The 21,025-nt window shown below is 46.7% G+C and overlaps 1 long non-coding RNA gene across 1 annotated transcript in view; it reads left to right on the top strand.

The window, feature by feature from the left end:
* Positions 1-2,938: 2,938 nt before the first annotated feature.
* LOC128343412 (uncharacterized) overlaps positions 2,939-21,025 on the top strand; it is a 30,547-nt gene continuing 12,460 nt past the window's right edge. The window contains exon 1 of the long non-coding RNA XR_008315519.1: positions 2,939-3,037. This is a non-coding gene — a long non-coding RNA (uncharacterized LOC128343412). The remainder of the gene's footprint in view (positions 3,038-21,025) is intronic.

Below are 21,025 nucleotides of genomic sequence, written 5' to 3'. Positions count from 1 at the left end.
AACATATCTGATCCATATTTAGTAACTGAGCTTAAATCTAAAATGGGTCATCTAAATCAGCAAAGCACACATATGAAGGAATTAACATAGGAAAGTTCAAAGAAACTTTAATGATATTGCTCTTAAACTAGAAAAGGACAAGCCACGTTTTCAGCATTACTTTAGAACGGATTCTGTTCAACTTCAGGCCTGATTCAAGAATGCAGTCAGCTCTGCAGTGGCTGCTTGAATCACAGCTCCCTTATGCAAGGCATTTGCATTGGGATAATGGTCACTGCTGAATTCTAATAGCTTGTTTGCTTTGGATTGTTGTGGAAATGTTTGGCGCGGTTGTTGTGCCATTTTGTTGATTTTGTTCTGTTCTATTTTGGTTTTATGGGGCAGGGTTTTCTTGTGGTGTTTTTTTGTGTTTTTTTAATTGCTTATGATATACTGTAAGCTGCTTTGTGCCACAGACTGGGAAAAGCAGGATATAATTATCTCCTGCTAACTGGATGAAGAGGCACCTTCTACAAGGAGGGCTTTCTTATATTTAGCAGGGGAAGAGCAACTGTCCCTATTTAGCATCACATCTATGCAATGGTTATGGCCGGTGTTTCTTTTATGTTTTCTTTTTAGACTGTGGACCCTTTTGGGACAGGGAAGAGCAGAAGGTTTCAAGTTCCCTCTCTGGCTTCTCCAAGATAGGGCTGAGAGAGATTCCTGCCTGCAACCTTGGAGAAGCCGCTGCCTGTCTGTGAAGACAATACTGCGCTAGATAGACCAATGGTCTGACTCAGTATATGGCAGCTTCCTATGTTCCTAATTGTCTGAGTCTTTTTGCTCTGTAAACTGCTATGGAATTTTGAAAGAAGTCACTTTCTGTTCCATAATTTTTGCTCCACTTTTTGTGGATATAACTAAAAAATTAATCCACTTATATCCACTTTTTGTGGATATAATAATAAAATTATGATAATATCATAATAATGAATAAAATGCATATATACCTTATTTAGGCCTGTATTTGCATTATTTTTGCTAGGGTTGATCCAGATTTGATTTTTGCTTCTCAGAAGCCCCATGCAAAGGAGTAGGGATGTGTGAGCCAGCTCAATGTGAACCACGGTTCAAACTGAAGCGGCCTGGTTTGGCTGGTCTGAGTTTGAACTGGACTGACTCCAGATCTAAAAGAACTGGTCTGAACTGGTTCTGGGATATACTTGTAAAGGGGAATCCAGTGAGGATTACAAGTAAAGGGAGATTCCCTATCATAAGACCGGGGAGGGGGACAAGTGAAAGGGTACTGAAGTACCAGTGATCCCTCTAACAGGGAACACTGTTAGAGGGAGCACTTCCCAGATGTTGTTGACTACAACTCTCCTACTCCCCAAGCAAAAGCCATTACAGCCATTGCATTGCATCTGGGAATCTGTGTTAGAGGGGTCATTGCTTAGTACTTCTTATTTTCAGGTGAGGCGGCACACATGGAGGCCCAAACTGGGCTGCAGCTGGCCCGGGCTGTTGTTCAGGAGGCCAGCAGGGGGCTTTGAGGAGCTCCCACCACCACCACCCTGCTGTCTCTGGAGACTCTCTGTCATGCGACGCCTGAAAATAAAAAGTACCAAGTCCCCTTTGTAAGGCCACCTAATGGCACAGCAGGGAAGTAACTTGCCTAGGGAGCCAGAAGTTGCTGGTTTGAATCCCCACTGGTATCTTTCCCAGACTATGGGAAACACCTGTATCGGGCAGCAGTGATATAGGAAGATGCTGGAAGGAATCTCATACTGCACAGGAGTTGGCAATGATAAACTCCTCCTGTATTCTGCCAAAGAAAGCCACAGGGCTCTGTGGGCGCCAGGAGTCAACACCGATTCAACGGCACAACTATAAGTACCCTTTTGCTCTCCCCCTCCCCCAGGCCTTACGATAGGGAATCCCCCTTTACTTGTAAAGGGGAATCCTCACCAGATTCCCCTTTACAGGAATATCCCCAAACTGGCCCACAAACGGGATAAGCCTGGTCCAATGGCCAGACAGGACCCGGTTCGGCTGGACCCAGAATGGGAGAGGGCTGGGTTGGTTCAAATCCAGTCCGGATTCAAACTGAACAACTGGTTCCATGCACATCCCTACAAAGTAGTAGGTATTTGCCAGATATGTGTGTGTAAAGAAGTCACTTTCTCTTCCATAATTTTTGAGTTAGGGATTTTGGAGGGGGAGGAGATGCCATAGCTGAAATAAGAGCCTGTGTTGCCTCTGCCGCTCTTCCACAACTGTTCTCCACAGAAAGCAATGAATTCTATGAATAACGCCATTTGATATTATGCAGCCAGTAAGATGACACTTTGGAAACATCGTGGCATTAGTCATGTGAATCAAGACACTGAGTCATGGAGCATGCAGGCACTATGTAATGATTCAATGAAATGCTGATGTCTTACCTGGGCGGGGATAAAATATGTGGAAACATGCCCCTCCCCCATTCATTGGTATTTTGTCAGTTTGTATACAGCAGGCCCGCTCAACTTCGGCCCTCCTGCAGATGTTGGCCTACAACTCCCATAATCCCTGGCTATTGGCCCCTGTGGCTGGGGCTTATGGGAGTTGTAGTCCAACATCTGCAGGAGGGCCGAAGTCACAACGTTGTGTCATCTTCAGTGCATTCTGGGAAAGAAAATGATACTGGTCAAGAGACAAGCAACTGCTTCTAATGCTGCTGCCACCATTCATGGCATTGTTAAAGCAAGAAACTTTTTTTTTGAGCAACAAGTACATTTTAAGAAAGAAAAAAGCACTGTTGCCATCACCTTAGGCAAGCTCTTCATCCCATTCATGAATTTCAACAAATCTTTGTGGGGCCCCTCACAACGTGTCGATCCTCCCTCTGCTTTTACTCTCCATAAAAAGTATGGCCAAAATATGAGGAGTATTTTGACTTGTTTTCTGCTATTTTTCTAGAAAGGCCTTCTAGGAACTCATCTCTCTACCCCGTGCCAGTAACCAGCAGGGTCCTGAGGACTGTAGTCCAGATGTATCCTACGTTCAGTGGTGCAGGGTGAGTGAGATAGATACCTTTTATTCTTTTAATGATCTGCAGTAGATTCACACATTCAAAAATGTGTTCACACTGAGCAGATGGTGGGGCCCTAGAGTGCATTTTTCTTCTATATGCACGTTGGAACAAATGGGTCTTCACATTTACACAAGCATCACGCGCACTGAGGAGATGAAATGTGTCTGGTGGTGCAATCTAGTACCAACCTAATGATCCCCATGTGTTTGGTATGTTCACATTTCTGAATGTGTGAAAAGGCCCTCAGTTCTAAGAGATGGTCAGATTTCAAAGGATAAAGGAGACAAGAGGGGATCCAGAGGAATTCTGATGTGTGATGTTTGCAGTCAACTGGTTTTTAATCTTGACATTTGAGAAACCATTTGTTGAAGGTTCAGCCACACTTGGCCTTTCTATTTCAATCCAGCCCATCAGATTGTTTATTTCTTCAGAGGTCACGCTGGGTGAAAGATCAAAGAGCAGCTTTTGGAATCTGCACTTCTGTTGCTGAGAGAGAAGGCACTCCATCAAATTAAGAGCTGTGCCCTGGGTGGGCCTTCTCCCAGGATGGCCATCCTTTCTTTCTTTTTAATGTTGTCAACAACTTTACCTGCATTCTGAAGTGTGGGCCTGCCTTTGGAGATGGGATTTTCAAAATCTCCAAGTTGTTGGTGCTTGCTTAGCGAAACATAAGCAACAAAATGATTACCTCATGAACACTATCAAACAAGCAACGCAGTTTGCATTCTTTTGCGGTTGCCCAACCTGTGCTTTTATGTTCTCTGTGCCTCCAACACAGAAAGGATATTTTGCACATAAGCAAGGGAGCAGATGAGCAAATGCGCCTGTGGACAGCTGTACAAACTCTATTGAAAACCCAGCAGCGCCCATAATGCCACAAGAGGAAGCAGGTGCAGAACGAGACGTGCAATGTGACCACCAAAGATCAGAACAGTTGTCTTGCTCTGCGGAAGATGTAGTGCTAAGGCATGATTTTGTGAACTTTAAAAGACATGTAGGTAAAAAAGGAAAGAGAGACAGAAAAACTATGCACATGATGGCGCAGGCGGGTGGCGGCGAGGGGAGGCTGCGCAGAATTCACCTTCTCCCCAGATGATCCACCCTTGGTGGTGGGAATGTGGGCCAGACTACCACATGATTTGCGCTGCTTGGAGCAGCACAGATCTCTGGAGGCTGGGACAATGAGTTCCAGCCTCCTCGTATCCCATGTATCCCACCCGACTCCGTGTGTGATTGAGCTGCATACATCCTGAGCATCCACATGATCCCAGCATCAGGGTTAAGGGTGCACACATGCCCTTAACCCTGCTAAAGGCCAGGGTTACAAACAGGGTTAGGCAGGGGGGCAGCACCAGGATCAGCCCTGATCCCGGCACTGCATACGAGCAGCCTAGCCCAGGTTGGACTGTGAATAGCCTTGATGTCTTGCTCGTGTAATATTTTCTTTTCATTAAGAAGGTCGTGAGGTAAAGCTGAGGGGGCTTGGGAACATACCAGGCCCAGGACTAGGGGACACTGTAGCACTTCCCAGGTGTTCAGAACCTGTGGATAATGGATGTGTGGGAGAGGAGGAAGCATAGTTCTTGTAATGGACATGCATAGATTGGGGGCAGAGTCTGCATTTCATGATTTACAGATACCGAATGCCTGGAAAGGGCTTAGGGGACTGTCCAAAGGGCTGGGGACCAGGAAGCTTGCTGACTGATTCCTGGGACAAGTCCTTAGGAAAGATTCCCCAAAAACGTGCAAGTCGCCAGCTAGGGACTATGGCAGCAGCAGGCTAGTTGGACAGGCCTAGAAGAAGCTGTTGTCTTTAGCTTTGCAGGGTAGCATTCCCCTCTTGAGACCTTGGACAATCAAAAGTACCTTCAATGTAGTATCTGTGTGTAGAGCCTGGGAGAGTTCTGCAGGGATAGCGGGCATAGCCCTCTCTCCCCGCAAACGAGTAGCTGCTTGTTGCTTGGTGGCTGGATCAGCCACCCACATGACTATCGGCTCCATCACAGAGCCGGTAGGGGCTGCAGGGATCAAGGGCCGCCCGGCCCATGGAAGTCCCAGGATGTCCCATGCAAGTGTGCGGGGCATCCTGAGGAGACCCCTGACACCAGGAGGCTTGTTTCAGCCTCCCAGTGGGGCTCTCCTCACAAGTTGCCATGGCGCGGAGCTGTGCCGTGGCAACTCATGATCGGGAAAACGGGGTTAGTGGAGCACTCGCCAGAGAACCACTGGACCTGCCTGCAAGCCTAGTGCTTCTCACGATGGGAGAAAACCGGGCTGCCCATTTTTCTCCCATCGTGAGAATATCCTCACTGTGTCATGATGTTTCACCTCAACAGTCAAACTACAGACAAAAGAGAGGCTGGAACAGAAAAAAGCTGACCCACACAGAACTGCAAGGTACTTCCCTCGGGTGTCTTTGCAGCTACTCAAGCTGCAGTTTGGGAATCACTACTCTAGTCTAAAGTTTGAGGTGGGGCAGTTACCCCCAACCTGGTGTGATTGCTTGGCTGACCAAGGGCAAAGACTAGAAGGGTTAAGATTGGGATGATATTAAATGGCAGATCAGCAAGGGATGAAGATTCAGTGAAGGCTGTCATAAAAGCTTGTAGCCAGCCAGGCATTCACACAGAGGGCCAGACTACGGACTGCATTAAATGCTTGAGGGGCATGCTTAAGACTGGCAACTTTTTAAAAAACAAAAATTGGCTGCTAACTGGGCAAAGAGGCACCTTTTAACGTGGTGATTCTCTTTATTTAGCAGGGGGAGAGTAACTGGCCCAATCCACCCCCAGCACAGTACCTCCAGTGACTGTTGCTGGTGTCTATCTGATGTTTCTTTTTAGATAGTGAGCCCTTTGGGGACAGGGAGCCATCTTATTTATTTATTTATTTCTCTTTGTAAACCCCTTTGGAACCTTTTGTTGAAAAGCGGTATATAAATATTTGTTGCTGATGACCCCTTAATTCAGATTGGGACTACAATAAGCAGGTCAACACCCTATGCCATTTCCCACCAAAAAATTCATCTTATCCCAAGTTATTTCCCCCTGAAGTGGTAATTTGCAGTCCAGAAGGAAAGGGTTAACACACACCCCGCACCGCCACTGCTATGTTCAGATCTGGACCAGGGGCTCCCACAATATCTCTCCCCCCCCTTTTAAAGGAGGTTGTAGTCTTAAGCACAACTCTTAACAATGCATTTAACATAACACTGAGTTTGGCCCTAAGCTTGCAGAAAGCTGTAGTGTAGTCACTGCCACCTCTCCCCTGATCCAGTTGTCAACTTAATAGCTATACATTGCATCAATGTAGACGGCATTGGGGAAACAGTTAGGGGAGCAGACAGGTGGAAAAACTCTGTGACCCAGAGACAAGACACAAATTGAGAGAACAGCAACCAGGAAGTGACTCAGCACATCAGTAAGAGACAGTTGAGAGACTCAGCATATAGGAATCAAGCAGGCTTTATTTAAAAAATGTGTTTGTTTCATGTGAGTTTTGACTAACTCTTAATTGGTAGGAAAAATAATAGTGGGTTGCCAGCTTCTTTTGTGGCAGTGCTCACCTGCTTGCAAAAATCTGTGTAGCAGAAATTCAGAAAGTGAAGCTGGGCTCACCCAGTGGCGGATCAATGCATAGGCAAAGTAGGCACTTGCCTCTGGCGGCAAATTTTGAGGAGCGGCAAATTTGTCTATGTGTTAATCTACCACTTGCACTTGAGGGGCAGGGGGAAGTTAAATCTACTTTGACAACGTTTTATACCGCCGCTGTGCGAAGGCGGTGAGAGCTCTTCGTGGGCCCGCCTGCCTCCCAATTCATGACAAGTCGTCGGGCCATCTTCGTACATGTGTGTGGCAGGATGGTGGCGGAGACAGTGGTGAGAGCGCTTCCCATGGGCCCACCTGCCTCCCAAATGACAGGCTGGGCCATTTCCGGCTCACTTGGGGCCTCTGGGCACATGCATGCGGGGCTCGAAATAGGCTGAAAATGTTTTAAAAGTAGATTTGAACCCCCCCCCACAAGCCCTTTACTTGTAAAGGGGAACCCTTGCTGGGACCGCAAATCTCTGGTCGCCTATGGGTGGCAAATAGCTTATTCTGCCCCTGAGCTCACCACTGCATCTGAATACCAGGAGAAGCGTCACCAGCTGAATTGCTGCAGAAATCCTGCTAGGAAGGGGGAAAACAAGCTGGCAACCTAGCCATATAAGATATCCTGTCATAATGGGACTGCTGCTGCAAGTTTATAGTATACTGCATTGATGTACACTATAAAGGTCAAGTGCGCCGTCGAGTCGGTGTCGACTCCTGGCACCCACAGAGCCCTGTGGTTGTCTTTGGTAGAATACAGGAGGGGTTTAGCTTTGGCTCCCCCCCGCCCAGTATGAGATGATGCCTTTCAGCATCTTCATAGGAACATAGGCAACTGCCATATACTGAGTCAGACCATTGGTCTATCTAGCTCAGTATTGTCTTCACAGACTGGCAACGGCTTCTCTAAGGTTGCAGGCAGGAATCTCTCTCAGCCCTATCTTGGAGAAGCCAGGGAGGGAACTTGGAACCTTCTGCTCTTCCCAGAGCGGCTTCATCCCCGGAGGGGAATATCTTGCAGTGCTCACACATCAAGTCTCCCATTCATATGCAACCAGGGCAGACCCTGCTTAGCTATGGGGACAAGTCATGCTTGCTACCACAAGAACAGCTCTCCTCTTCCTAGATCGCTGCTGCCCGACATACATACTGGTGGGGATTCGAACCTGCAACCTCTGGCTTGCAAATCATTCCCCTGTTGCGCCATTAAGTGGCTAATGTATACTATACATTACATGTAATGAATATGAAATATGAAAGCATTATTCTCACACTTTTTAAAAATAAACAACCACCCTAGTTTTAAACAAACACACTAGCATTCACTCCCACCCTTTACTCTTCCTTCAGTACTCACTATCAATGAGTTGTACAAAGAGCCTCATATTTGCAGCAAATCACTAGCAACCGCAGGTTAATAATCTTTTCCCTGGAGTGTAAGCAGCCAGCGAGCTGATTTGGGCTCACTCCAGCTGAGCTCCATCTTTCAGTTCCAACTCCACCCGTAGAGCCAATGCCAGAATGACACGAATTTACGTCAGCTCAAGTTGGCTTACCCCAAGCAGAGGAACTGAATCAATTACCTTTTGCAACATCAGTAATTATTCCCTATGTACACTGGACAAGTGGGCCAGAGATTCTTCTAAATCTTAACTCCAGCACTCACTTGAGGCGCCAATATTTACATAGCACAAATCTTACAATAAATTAATGATGCTCCTGCTGGTTGACCAGTGCTGGCCCAATGATATAAGTAACCTAAACACTTCCTGGGTGGGAGATGTATTTTGAGACACACCAAAGGCAAAGGAACCCTTTTTGAAATCCTGTCCTTACAGATGTCTCTTCGCCAGGGAACAGATCAGGTTTAAACCTAGTTAACTGGCAAAGAACCAACAAAGTGGTCTCTTATATGTAGCAGAAGGACAGCAGGTAGCTCTGCTCATCCCAGCACAGCATCTCTCCAGTGACTGTTGATAGTGCCTACCTTTTTCAATTGTGAACCCTTTGGGAGCAGGGAATCATTTTTTCTTATTCAATGGGGCGATTCTCATGATCAACAAAAATTGGGCTAGCATAGGCTAGCCTGATTTTTGTTGACTGTAAGAACCACCGGGCTCGCAGCCGAGCCCGGTGGTTCTTGAGCGGGTAACCCGTTTGAGAACCCCTGCTAAAAAGCAGGTTTCCGGAGCGAGCGCTCCAGCAAACCTGCTTTTTACGATCGTGAGTAGCCGCAGCGCACCTTCATGCTGCACCTACTTATGAGTAGACCCCCTGGCCGGGAGGCGAAAAGCCACCTCCCGGCTCCGGGGGACTCCCCAGTATGCCCTGCGCGCTTGCGCAGAGCATACTGGGACTTGCGGGGGCTGCGTGGCCCCCACTTCCCCCACCCCCCCGCCGGCTCCGTCATGGAGTCAGCCATCGTGTGGGCAGCTGATCCAGCCACCCAGAGCTCCCTGTCCACTCGTGAGCGGGGAGAGCAGGCTTAGCCCGCTCTTCCCGCTCACCGGAGGAAACGGGTCTCACTGATCGTGAGACCTGGTCCTATGTAAACATATTTGAGAATTTCTTTTGTTGAAAAACAGTATATAAAAATTAATAATACCCACTTAGCTTTAGCAGAGTTGCTGCATTGGTTGCTCTTGGACCATTAATTGGGCCCACACTGTAGCCTTTGATCTGAGAGGCCCTAAGAGGGGAGCACCAGGAGCAAGAAAGCCAGGTTGCCTGCACCTTGGGGTAGCAGTGTAGCACTGGGAACTGTGGCAAGTCTAGCTCTCATCATGAAGTGCGGAAGAAAGCTGTGCTTCCTTGTTCTGTTGTAACTGTTAGAGGTACAGGAGTCCTGTCCTCCTTTGCCTTTAGGTACAAATCAACATATCTTGCTATGTTGCAGGAGATTGTGGAGGGTCCCTCTCAGATCATGAGGCTCTCCACACAAGCCGTGTGGAGAGCTGTAAGGGGGTTGGCTGGGAGAGCGGGTCAAGCCTGCTCTCTCCACACACAAGCACTCCACCCTCCCTGGGCGGCCGGATTGGACACCCACACGATTACCGGTTCTGTCACAGAGCCAGCTGGGGCGGCAGGATCAGGGACCACTTGGCCTCCAGAAGTAACAGGATGCCCTGTGTGAGTACAGGGGGCATTCTGGGGAGCCTCCCAGTCAGGGATCTCCTCGTGAGTTGCCGCAGCATGGTGTTGTGCCATGGCAACTCACGATCAGGGAAACAGGGTTAGCAGAGTGCTTGCGCCGCTAACCTCATTTAACCAGGGTGTGTGTGTGTGTGTGTTTAGTGAGGTTTGCTGCCAGGAGACACATGGCTCTCACACACGACCGATGGAAAGCGGGCTGGGCTCCCTTAGTCTGCTTTCCAGTGGTCATGAGAATAGCCTCCATGTGTTACAGCCGCTGGGCGTATGTGAAAGTGCCTTGAGCCAGTCCCATAAACCCAAGAATGGATGAACATTCACTTCATCTCCTTTAAAAATTACAGTTTGAAATACTGACTCCAATTTACAGAAAAGGGCTGTAGATGAGATCTATATGGATTCCCTTCCTCCCACAAAGAGGAGGAGGGATGCAAATATTATAAACTGCTAATATTATAATGCCCTTATACAAAACTATGGTGCGGCCACACCTGGAGTATTGTGTATAATTCTGGACACCACATCTAAAAATGGACACTGTAGAACTGGAAAAGGTACAGAAGAGGGCAACCAAGATGATCAGGGGCCTAGAGCACCTTTCTTACGAGGCAAAGCTACAACACCTGGGGCTATTTAGTTTAGAAAAAAGACGACTGTGGGGAGACATGATAGAGGTCTATAAAATCATGCATGGTGTGGAGAAAGTGGAGAGAGAGGAATTATTCTCCATCTCACATAACATTAGAACCAGTGGTCATCCCATGAAATTGATTGCCAGGAAATTTAGGACCAGGAAACGGAAGTATTTTTTCACACAACGCACAATCAATTTGTGGAATTCTCTGCCACAAGATGTGGTGACAGCCAACAACCTGGATGGCTTTAAGAGGGGCTTGGATAGGAGAGGTCTATCAACCGCTACTAATCGGAGGGCTGTAGGCCACCTCCAACTACAAAGGCAGGATGCCTCTGAGTACCAGTTGCAGGGGAGTAACAGCAGGAGAGAAGGCATGCCCTCAACTGCTGCCTGTAGGCTTCCAGCGGCATCTGGTGGGCTACTGTGTGAAACCGGATGCTGGACCAAATGGGCCTTGGGCCTGATCAAGCAGAGCTGTTTTTATTTTCTTATGATGCAAGCCAATGTGGTGCTATCAGATAAGAATGCTGGCTTCTAACAGGGACACCCTATGCTTGTTGGGTGCCTTGGGCAAAGCACTATCTTTCATCTTGACCTACCTCACAGGAGCAAAGACATCAAAGCTGTAAATTATGGGCTTGAAATATAAACTCTGGGGGCTCATACTACTCATGTTCAATAGTACGTTGTACACAATGGCCCGGAGTTTTTATCCTTTTCAGATTTTAACCTAAGCCAAAATAATCCCACAGTTCACTGAGGTAGGTAGGTAGGTAAGCCTGGATCCCTTCCAGTCTTGCTCCCTGGCACATAAAATGCTGCTGTCATGGGAAACAATACATTCCAGGGCTTTCTGTGAACACTGCATTTCAAGCACCTGGGGTGAGAGAGAAAGCGGAGGAACAAGCACTCTCTCCTTCACTGGAGAAGGAGGAATGAAGTATTGTGCAAGAGGGAGAGAGTGGGCCAGGCCCTTCCCAGGACTTTGAGGACCCACAGAGAGGGTCCTCAAGAGGGCAACTCATGAGGCAGTGGGTGGGGTGAATGACATCGTTACAAACTATGCCAGTGAGGTGTCCCTATGTGAACCTACACCTGTAGCAAATTTGGTTCAAAACGGTTAGGTGGTTCAAAGGTTAGCCTACTTGTGCCTCAAATGTTCACACATCCACCATCTTGAATTGGGGGTGGATGGCATCATTACAAACTACGCCATGGAGGTGTCCCTTTGTGTCCCTACAACTGTACCCAATTTGGTTCATTTTGTTCCAGGGATTGCGAAGTTGATAGAGGGGGACACACAGAATACTGGGTATTCTCATAAGCTTACTTTCCTTAAGGAGAGTAGGCTAAAAATTGGCAACTCTGTTATGTAACAAGTTGTTCTAGTAAGAACTAATCTGCCTATTTGCCTTTCACTGACTCTACAACTGGACTAAATTTGATTCAAATCGAAGGCCACAAGTTAGATCTCTTGCACCTCAAATGTTCACATGTCCACCATCTTGGATCAGAGTGGATGACATCATTACAAACTACACAATTGTGGTGTCCCTCACTATGACTGTACCAAATGTGGTTCAGATTGGTTGGACAATAGCAATAGCACTTACATTTATATACAGCTCTATAGCTAGAAGCTCTCTAAGCGGTTTACAATGATTTAGCATATTGCCCCCCAACATTCTGGGTACTCATTTTACCGACCTCGGAAGGATGGAAGGCTGAGTCAACCTTGAGCCCCTGGTCAAGATCGAACTTGTAACCTTCTGGTTACAGGGCGGCAGTTTTACCACTGCGCCACCAGGGGCTCAATACTCAAGTTAGTGCACTTACACCTCAAAAGTTCACATGTCTGCCATCTTGGATTGGAATGTATGACATCATCACAAACCGTACCATTGGGGCATCCCTGTGTGTCCATACAGCTGTAGCAAATTTGGTTCAAATTGATTAGGCAGTTCACAATTTAGCCCACCTGCGCCTCAAATGTTTACGCGTTTGCCATCTTGAACTGGGGTGGATGACATCATCACAAACTATGCCATTGAGGTGTCCCTGTGTATCACTCACTACCACTGTACCAAATTTGGTTCAAATCATTTAGACAGTCCACAAATTAGTGATTGTGCGCCTCAAATGTTCACATGTCTCCGTCTTGGATTGGGGTAGATGACATCATCACAAACTATGCCATTGAGGTTTTCCCATGTGCTCCTCCAGCTGTAGAAAATTTGGTTCAAATCAGTTAGGCAGTTCACAAGTTAGCCCACTTATGCCTCAAATGTTTACGTGTTCATCATCTTGAATTGGGGTGGATGACATCATCACAAACTAGGCCATTGAGGTGTCCCTATATGTCCTTACAACGGCACCCAGTTTGGTCCAGGCATTGCAAAGTTGATGGAGGACACACACAGACACAGAATGCCGAGTGATCTCATAAGCGTACTGGAAAGAGGGCTAACAATGTTTAAAATAACAAGAAACCAATTTGAATAAGCCCCCATGTCCGTCCCGAGGTGCGGTGTGTGGTACTGAGGGACTAGATCTTTTCAGTCATAAGGTATCATCTGTGCAACCTTCCCCTCCCATCCCATGTTTCTAGTGCCCTCGGAACCAAAGCTGAAGATTCCGCAGTTTTCACAGGCTTTCAGTGGGGCTTAACAATATTTGATAAGATTTTTCTACTGCTCCGCCCCCTCAAGTTGTTTTTAGAATTGCTTAAAAATTCCAAATATTTTTGTGTGTGGTGGACAGTGGCTTTGTCATTTTTATATCGCACTTTGGCTTGCTTGTCTTTTAAATTGTTGGTTCTAATGATGTGAAATTATTTGTTTGTTTGTTTGATTTATATTCCGCTCTTCCTCCATGGAGCCCAGAGCAGTATACATTGTTACGTTTCTCCTCACAACAAGCCTGTGAAGTCAGTTAGAAATTCTCCAGAAATTGTGTATGAGAGGTGGTGTATCAAAACATTAAAACGGATAAAATGTAAAATACTATCTTAAAATAACACCTGTCTTGGTAGTTACCCTAAATCATGAAATGCTGCACCAACTTTTTTTTTTTAAGTGTCTGTATTTAGTGTTGTTCGGCCAAGACTCTGAAAGACTCCTTGAATTTTAAAGAGTGGCATCGAAGCAACTCATTATCAGCAGTGTCTCCCCTCATTGTTGCCCTGTGATGCACAATGTCACATTTAGGGCCAGTTTGGATTATTAACACCCTGACCTGCTGCTCAACGTGAGTGCATGCAGGTCTGCCATTCCTTGGAGCTTTCCCAGACAGCAGGCTTCACCATGGGTTTACTGCGAGGCTTTACTGTGAGTTTAAAAAACCTTTAAAAACCGATGCAAAAAGTAGATTTTAAAAAATAATAATCCTGGACATAAATCAGGCTAGGCTCATGATTTGGGTGTTCTGCTCCCCACGTGGTTATGTGGGGATGGCACACTAGCCAAAGGGGAGATGTGTGCACACACTTGCTCCTTATTGGGTGATTGGTCAGGCGGTGATTGTCTGAACCAGCTCTTAGGGAAACTCTCAGTTCTATGTAACTCTTACAGGGATACAAGCCCAATCAGAGGTTGGACCTGGAAGTATTACTTGTACCTTTTTGAGAACATGCTCGGCTTCTTTCAGATGTCCAAGGGAAGATAAATGGCCAGTTAGGGAGTAACCATCATGAAGCTTCTTCATGGCCCCTTATTGTTGCATAAGAACTGGTGAGGGACAACGTAGACATAAAGCAGCTACTCTGTGATTGGACAGCATGACTTCTTTATCTTTAAAAAAAAAACACCTGTCAGGGGTGTAGCTCAGTTGGGGTCTAATATTTCCCCTCTGCATCATGGCCCCAATCCCAATTGCCCTCCACCCAAGTTGCTATTTACCACAGAGACGCACAGGCATTTTTTGTGCCTGTACATTTCCCCCTCTGTGACTAACAGCAGTTTTGGTCGTTGAGTCAGGGAGTCAGCCTGGAGCCAGGGAGTTAAACTTCCTTTCCTCTCATGCTGCAGCCCTGACCTACATCTTCTCCCAAAGCTGCCAGAGGCAAAAAGTGTCTACAGATTCCCCCCCTCTGTGGCTAATAGCAGCTTCCAGAGGGTTTAAATTGGGAAACTGACATGGGGCCAAAGAGTTAAACCTCCCTCCCCTTGATCGAAATGTGAGGGCCCTCTAGCTTTTTGAAAAAGGAAAAATAGGTCGGGAGCTCCACTATTGGAAATCTCAGTGTAATGTGTTGTTTGGCCCAGGGCTTAGACCCCTGGTTCAAATCTTACCTTTGCCATCAACTTACCAAGGGGCCTTAGGCAAGCTGCTCTCTCAGCCTCAGCATCCTCCTACTGTCTGTGACATAGGGATAATCATATGGACATACGGGAGGAGGCAATGGTAAACCCCTCCTACATTCTACCAAAGACAACCACAGGGCTCTGTGAGTGCCAGGAGTTGAAACCAACTCAATGGCACACTTTACTTTTACCTTATGGGGGGATGGGTTTATAAGGATTAAAACTGTTGGGAGTTCCAGTGCATCGACCTTTTGCACCAACTATCCTAATGACCACTAGAGGCATTGGGAGTAGAGATCGTGAGTAAGAGTCTCCTTAGCTGTTCTACCTGTCTCTACTCTATGACCCCTGATAGGACTCTGTAGGTATTTCCTGTGCTGAGTCAGAATCCCTTCCTTTCCTCTTAGAGAGCAGATGGAAACATCTCTCTCTCTCCCTAACTATTCATTATGTAGCCCTATAGATTAGGATTAGGTCTTTCCTATCCAAAGTGTACTTCACCAATAAATACAAAAAATTTAGTTCTACAAGAATCTCCATGTGTCTTCTCTAAGTAGCTGCAACAACTAAATTCTGCAAACTACTCTGTAAGTGGGGTGGGTGCCTTCCTTGGTGCTCTGCTAATTAATCTGGGAGTAAAAATGACAACCCCCAACAGAAAAAATATCATATGTGGGTGCAGCCCTTTGAACATTTGGAAGTACAAACCATAATGATAAGGGCACCAGATACAGGCCAGGCCACTTTGAGCCTAACAATCTTATATAGGAAAAGAGCCACTCTTTGAGAGAGGGGCTTATGTTCCAATTTGTCAGTTGTGCAGCAAATTGGGAGGTAACAGACTAGAGAATGTTTTGTTTTGTTTTTCAACCCGAGTACTTCACCAGATGTTAGCTATATGGGGTATATTAGCCTGGTGTCTGCTTTATATAAGCTTGGATCAGATTCTCAAATGGAAGGGACTCTGGAACGTTTTGTTTTTGCAATCCTGCGCTCCCAGGCACAGGCTCTGTATCACTGCACGTGTTGTTTGTTCAGTGCTAATAGAGTGCAGTATAAATAATTGAACTTCCACAGCAAATGGCTGTTCAGGCTTTAAGGAAACCCCAAAAGTATCACAGTACTTTTTCATGAGGTGTGATTTACACAGTAATTGTGTATTTTGGCTTCTCGCTTTTTATGTCAAGGCAAATCAGCTTTATGGTGCCATTTTTACAGCAAATCAGCTTTACGGTGCCATTTTTCTACTATAGTTTTCTACTATAGTATGAATAAAGCTTTACTGTTGCCCTAAAAAGCATATGTCTGTCTCCCTTTTTTTTTAAAAGGGAGTGGCCACAAAAAGCTGGAAATGATTATGATTTCCCCCCTCCTTTGTTTCTGTGGGACATTTTGAAATTATCAAGGAAATAATTTCTTAGCTTAGCTCTCCCTGCTTCATAGTTTCCATACAAAACTTTGTTCTGCATGTGTGTGAAAGGCACAATGGGGTAAATACAGTGGAGAATAACTGGCATATGAACATCAGAACAGCCCTGATGGATCAGGCCCAAGGACGCCCATCTAGTCCAGCATCCTGTTTCACACAGTGGCCCACCAGATGCTACTGGGAAGCCCATAGGCAGGAGCTGAGAGCGTGCCCTCTCTCCTGCTGTTACTCCCCTGCAGCTGACTGGGATAGCTCTGAACCAAATACTAATGCATACAAGTTTTACGCTAAGTATACCATGAGTATCTTGCTCTATTGTGGCCTCCATCTAAGAGCTACTTTATACATTTAGATAGCAAAGGAATGTTTAGGTTTGTGTGTATACAAACAGAAAATCACAGCCAATCTCAGTTTCCCGGGCTATGGTGTGTACCTGCCTGATATCTGCAATAGTAGACCTATGATGGTTATGTGCAAGTACTGCATTTTTGAACGTGAAGTGGCTCTTCATTCACAAGTTGTCATTTGCAAATTGTCTGCAGTCTTTCAGCCAAATTCAAACTAAAAATACTCTTCCACCCTGCATATATAGTAATGCTTCAGATATATTAAAACATTCAGAACTGTTGTGGCAATAAGATATGTAGGGAGTAGGGATCTGCACAAAACAGATGTTGCATTTTGGTTAGAGCTCAAAACAAAATGAAGATGGCCAAAATGTTTTGTTGAAACAGCAATCGGTGGTTTCAATGGAACAAACTTTGAAACATTTCAAGTGTTTCGACCATAGGGAACAATGGGGAAACTCAAAACACCCCATTGTTCCTCATGGGTAGCTCCTAGGGACATGATAGTGGGTTGGGTGGTAGGGCATAATGGGTGCTACTTACCATCCAACCCATATAAGAAATGGGAAAGCAGGTGATTTAAAACAAATGATTATCCTTTCCCCCAAATCCCCATAGGATCCCCATGGTTCCTTATGGTCGGAACAAGCTGCACTCACAGACGGCACACAAGTTTTGTATGGCAGTTTGCAATGCATTTTGCAACCCTGCCTTGATAAACACTGCAGAAGCACACAATAAAAGGGAATCTGTCCCTCCCAAAACAGAACACACATTTCAAACACAGTCCAAAAATGTCCAAAAAAGAATCACTGACCCAGAATCCACTGCCAGTCACAGTGCCTACGCTGCAGTAATATCACTGGCACAAGTTGCGCTCTCTCACACAATTATGACTCCTTATTTCCAAGAACTGCAACAGCTGCCACAGCAGCATCCTTAGCAACAAGCATTGCCATAAGTTGCCATAAGCAACTTCTTCCCCTGAGCTCCCCCTTCCCTCCTTCCCCCTGTCAATGGGGGCACTGTTGTCCATGACAACACTTGATTTGTAGGATAACAAGCCAGACAAGAAGCAAGGAGATCACAAGCCTGTCAGAAGCCAGTGCCAGAAAACCAACCGGGAAGGGAAAATCAGACCTTCAAAATGGCGCTCAAAACGTCGAAATGTTTCGACTTGAAATGAGGTTGTTTTGTTCCACGCTCAAAACAGGGAGTTTTCTTTCAAGCTCAAGACACTCGAAAAATGAAGTCTTACCGTGAAGAGTTCTTTTTCAGAATGTACAGAAGTCATCCATAAACATGGGTTGTGGACTGAACATGCTCCCTATAGACAAGACTAAAATAGAAAGCAAAAGAGAAAAGTTAGTTTCTGCAGGCAGGTGCAGAAACCCATTCTGGGACTGGTGCATAGAGTAGCTCAGGAGAAGGAAGGCAGAACACAGGAAGGCAAGAAAAGAGGAACAGAGTCCCAAGGCAAAGGGGGGATGCCCCAAGAACTATACTATCTCTGGCAGTCGCCACCCTCCTAAAGGGAGACCCAAGGAAGACACCTGCCAAAAACACATCCATGGGTGGGTCAGATGACATCCATATACTGTGAAAAAGAACCCTTCACAGTAAGACCAATGTTGATTATTCAGAAGTGTAGGAGGTAATCCATTATCATGGGACATTCTGAAGTGGTGAACAAGAGGGCAAGAACGATGTGTTTATACTACTTGCTGGAGTATGGTACACTCAAACACAACTTCAGTGTAGAGAAAGGGAGCAATCCTTTCTGTTTCTCCCAAAACAGAGGAGAGCTGGTCTTGTGGTAGCAAGCATGACTTGTCCCTTAGCTAAGCAGGGTCCACCCTGGTTGCATATGAAAGGGAGACTAGAAGTGTGAGCACTGGAAGATATTCCCCTCTGGGGATGGAGCTGCTCTGGGAAGAGCAGAAGGTTCCAAGTTCCCTCCCTGGCTTCTCCAAGATAGGGCTGAGAGAGATTCCTGCCTGCAACCTTGGAGAAGCTGCTGCCAGTCTGTGTAGACAATACTGAGCTAGATGGACCAATGGTCTGACTCAGTATATGGCAGCTTCCTATGTTCCCATGTAATCTTATAGTGCATGCCTGATTAAGGGTGTAACTGATGACCAGGTAGCTGCTTTACAAATTTCACCAAGTGGTTAGGGGTGTGCACAAAACCAGTTTGCTGAGTGCGGTTCGAGTCCAACACAGACCCAAACCAAACAGGGCATGTTCAGTTTTGTGCCCCCCCCCCAACAGACCCCCAGCTCGGCTTGAATTTGAGCTGGTTCAGGGGTTCTAAAGGTTTTTTTAAAAAAATTTAAACACCAACTGCCAGGTCAGTGGTCTCCAGGGGGTGTGCTGCAGCCACAGGGATGTGATGTGTCTGCCATCCCACCCCCCCACCAGCCTCCCCCCACTCTTCCAAGAGCCATTTCAGCCCATTTTCAGACTGTTCCAGCCCTTTCTCTGGTGGCGGTGGCTATTTTGGAGGCCGCCACACACAGGCCCTGGTCAAAGGCCAGTGACCTTCCAAAATGGCCACCACCACTTGGGAAAGGGCTGGAACAGCCTGAAAATGGGCCCAAATGGCTCTTGGAAGAGCGGGGAAAGGCCAGTGGGGGGGAAGGGAAAATGGCAGGCCCCTCCTCCCATGGCCATGGCAGCACACCTGGAGACTTCTGGACCCAGCGGTGAGTGGTTTTTTAAAAGTTTTTTTTAAAAAAACTGTAGAATCCCCAAACTGTCCTCGAGCTAGCCTGGTGGCTTTGGCTCGAGGTCGAGCTGAATTGGGCCCTGTCTGGCTCGAGAGCAAGCCCTCAAGCCAGACTGGTTCGATGTTGAACCGGCTTGACCTCGAGTCAGTTCGTACATCCCTACAAGTGGTGCATGGGCAGAAAAAGCCGCTGATGTTGAGTGGAATGTGCGGTAATGCCAGAAGGAATAGAAAGTTGTAGAGATTCATAGGCTAACATGATGAATGCTAGAAGCCACCAGGAAAGAGAAACCTTGGCCACTTGGCACCCAAGGATGAAGGGTGAAAGGAGATAAGAGGGAATTTGAATGGCGAGAGTCTTTTGTTTGCCGAATATAGGTATGAAGAGACCTTCTGACATCTAAGGTATGCCAAAGCTTCTCTTTGGGGTGAGAAGGTGAGGGACAGAAGGGGGGCAAGGTGAGGTCTTGGGATCTATGAAAGGTGGTGCTGACTTTTGGTATAAATGTGGGATCAAATTGAGCACCGAGTCCTGTTGAAACATGCATAGCCCTTTACGTACCGAGAGGGCTCTGAGTTTGGACACCCTATGGGCAGGGTGAGGTGATAGCTACAAGGAAGAGGACCTTGTTTGAGAGTAGCAGTTCAGAGAGGCTCACAGGGTGCCTTAGTTAGGACCTTGGGCACTTCGTTAAGGCTCCAGGAAGGAAACCTATGAATGGGAGGAGCAATATTGCATGCTCCCCTGAGAAAACAACAGATGTGAGGGTGAGGCAAGGGGGAGGTAGGGGCTGAAAAGCTGGAGGACCGAAGCAAGAGTGGATGCCTGACGTCTAAGGGTATTTGGACAAAGAGCCATATCCAGCCCAGCCTGGATAAATTCTAGAGTTTCCTAAACTGGAGTGGGTTACGGTGCTTCCGATGTGCCCAGTGGAAGAAGGCTGCCTAGGTAGATTGGTAAATGTGGTTTGTGGACAGACGGCGGAAAGCCAGGATGGTGTCCAAGACCACGGCAGAGTAGCTTTTCTTAGCTAGAGATGAGCGTTCAACTTCCAGGCGCAAAGTTGGAGCCACTCTGGGTCTGGGTGGAGGACAGGCCCCTGTGAGAGAAGGTCTGGATGGATGGGAAGATGCCAAGGGGAACTTGAGGAGAGAGCAATCAGGTCAGAGAACCAGGAGCTCTGGGGACAGTGAGGAGCAATCAGGATTATTTCTATTCATGCTGATTGTAGTTTGTGTAGGAATTTCCCTATGACTGCTGTCAGTGGGAAGGCATAAAGAAGTCTAGGCGGCCAAGGAACTGTGAGAACATCCATGGCTTCTGCCAGTGGAGAGTGGAACCTGGTGAAAAATCAGGGAAGCCAGCGGTTCTGTGTGCCTCCTTGTCGACTGATGTGAGATTTCTCTATCACATTGTCTGTGCAAATGAGGACATGGCTATTGCTGACAAGTGGGAGGAAATGTTGCAGGGCTAAGTGGACAGCACAAAGTTTCAGCCAGTTGATGTTTCAACACTGTTCAGATGGGCTCCACTTGCATCGGGCATATTTGTTTTTGTAACATGCTCCTGCCCCATTAGATTGGCATCTTTGGTGACAATTATCAGCACTTGTTCTGCCAGTGGAAGACCCTTGAGTAGGGACAGAGAGAGTCACCAGTGGAAGGACTGGAGCATGTTCAGTGGAAGCGGAAGCTGTTTGTGGGTCTATTATGAGGTCCTGGAAAGGTAGGAGGTGCCATTGAAGAGGATGTGAATGCCACCTGGCCCATGGGGTACAGTCTATGCAG

This window comes from Hemicordylus capensis, chromosome 2 (assembly GCF_027244095.1).
Source record: "Hemicordylus capensis ecotype Gifberg chromosome 2, rHemCap1.1.pri, whole genome shotgun sequence".
Taxonomy (NCBI): Eukaryota; Metazoa; Chordata; class Lepidosauria; order Squamata; family Cordylidae; genus Hemicordylus; species Hemicordylus capensis.
This window is presented reverse-complemented; position numbering and strand designations above follow the sequence as displayed.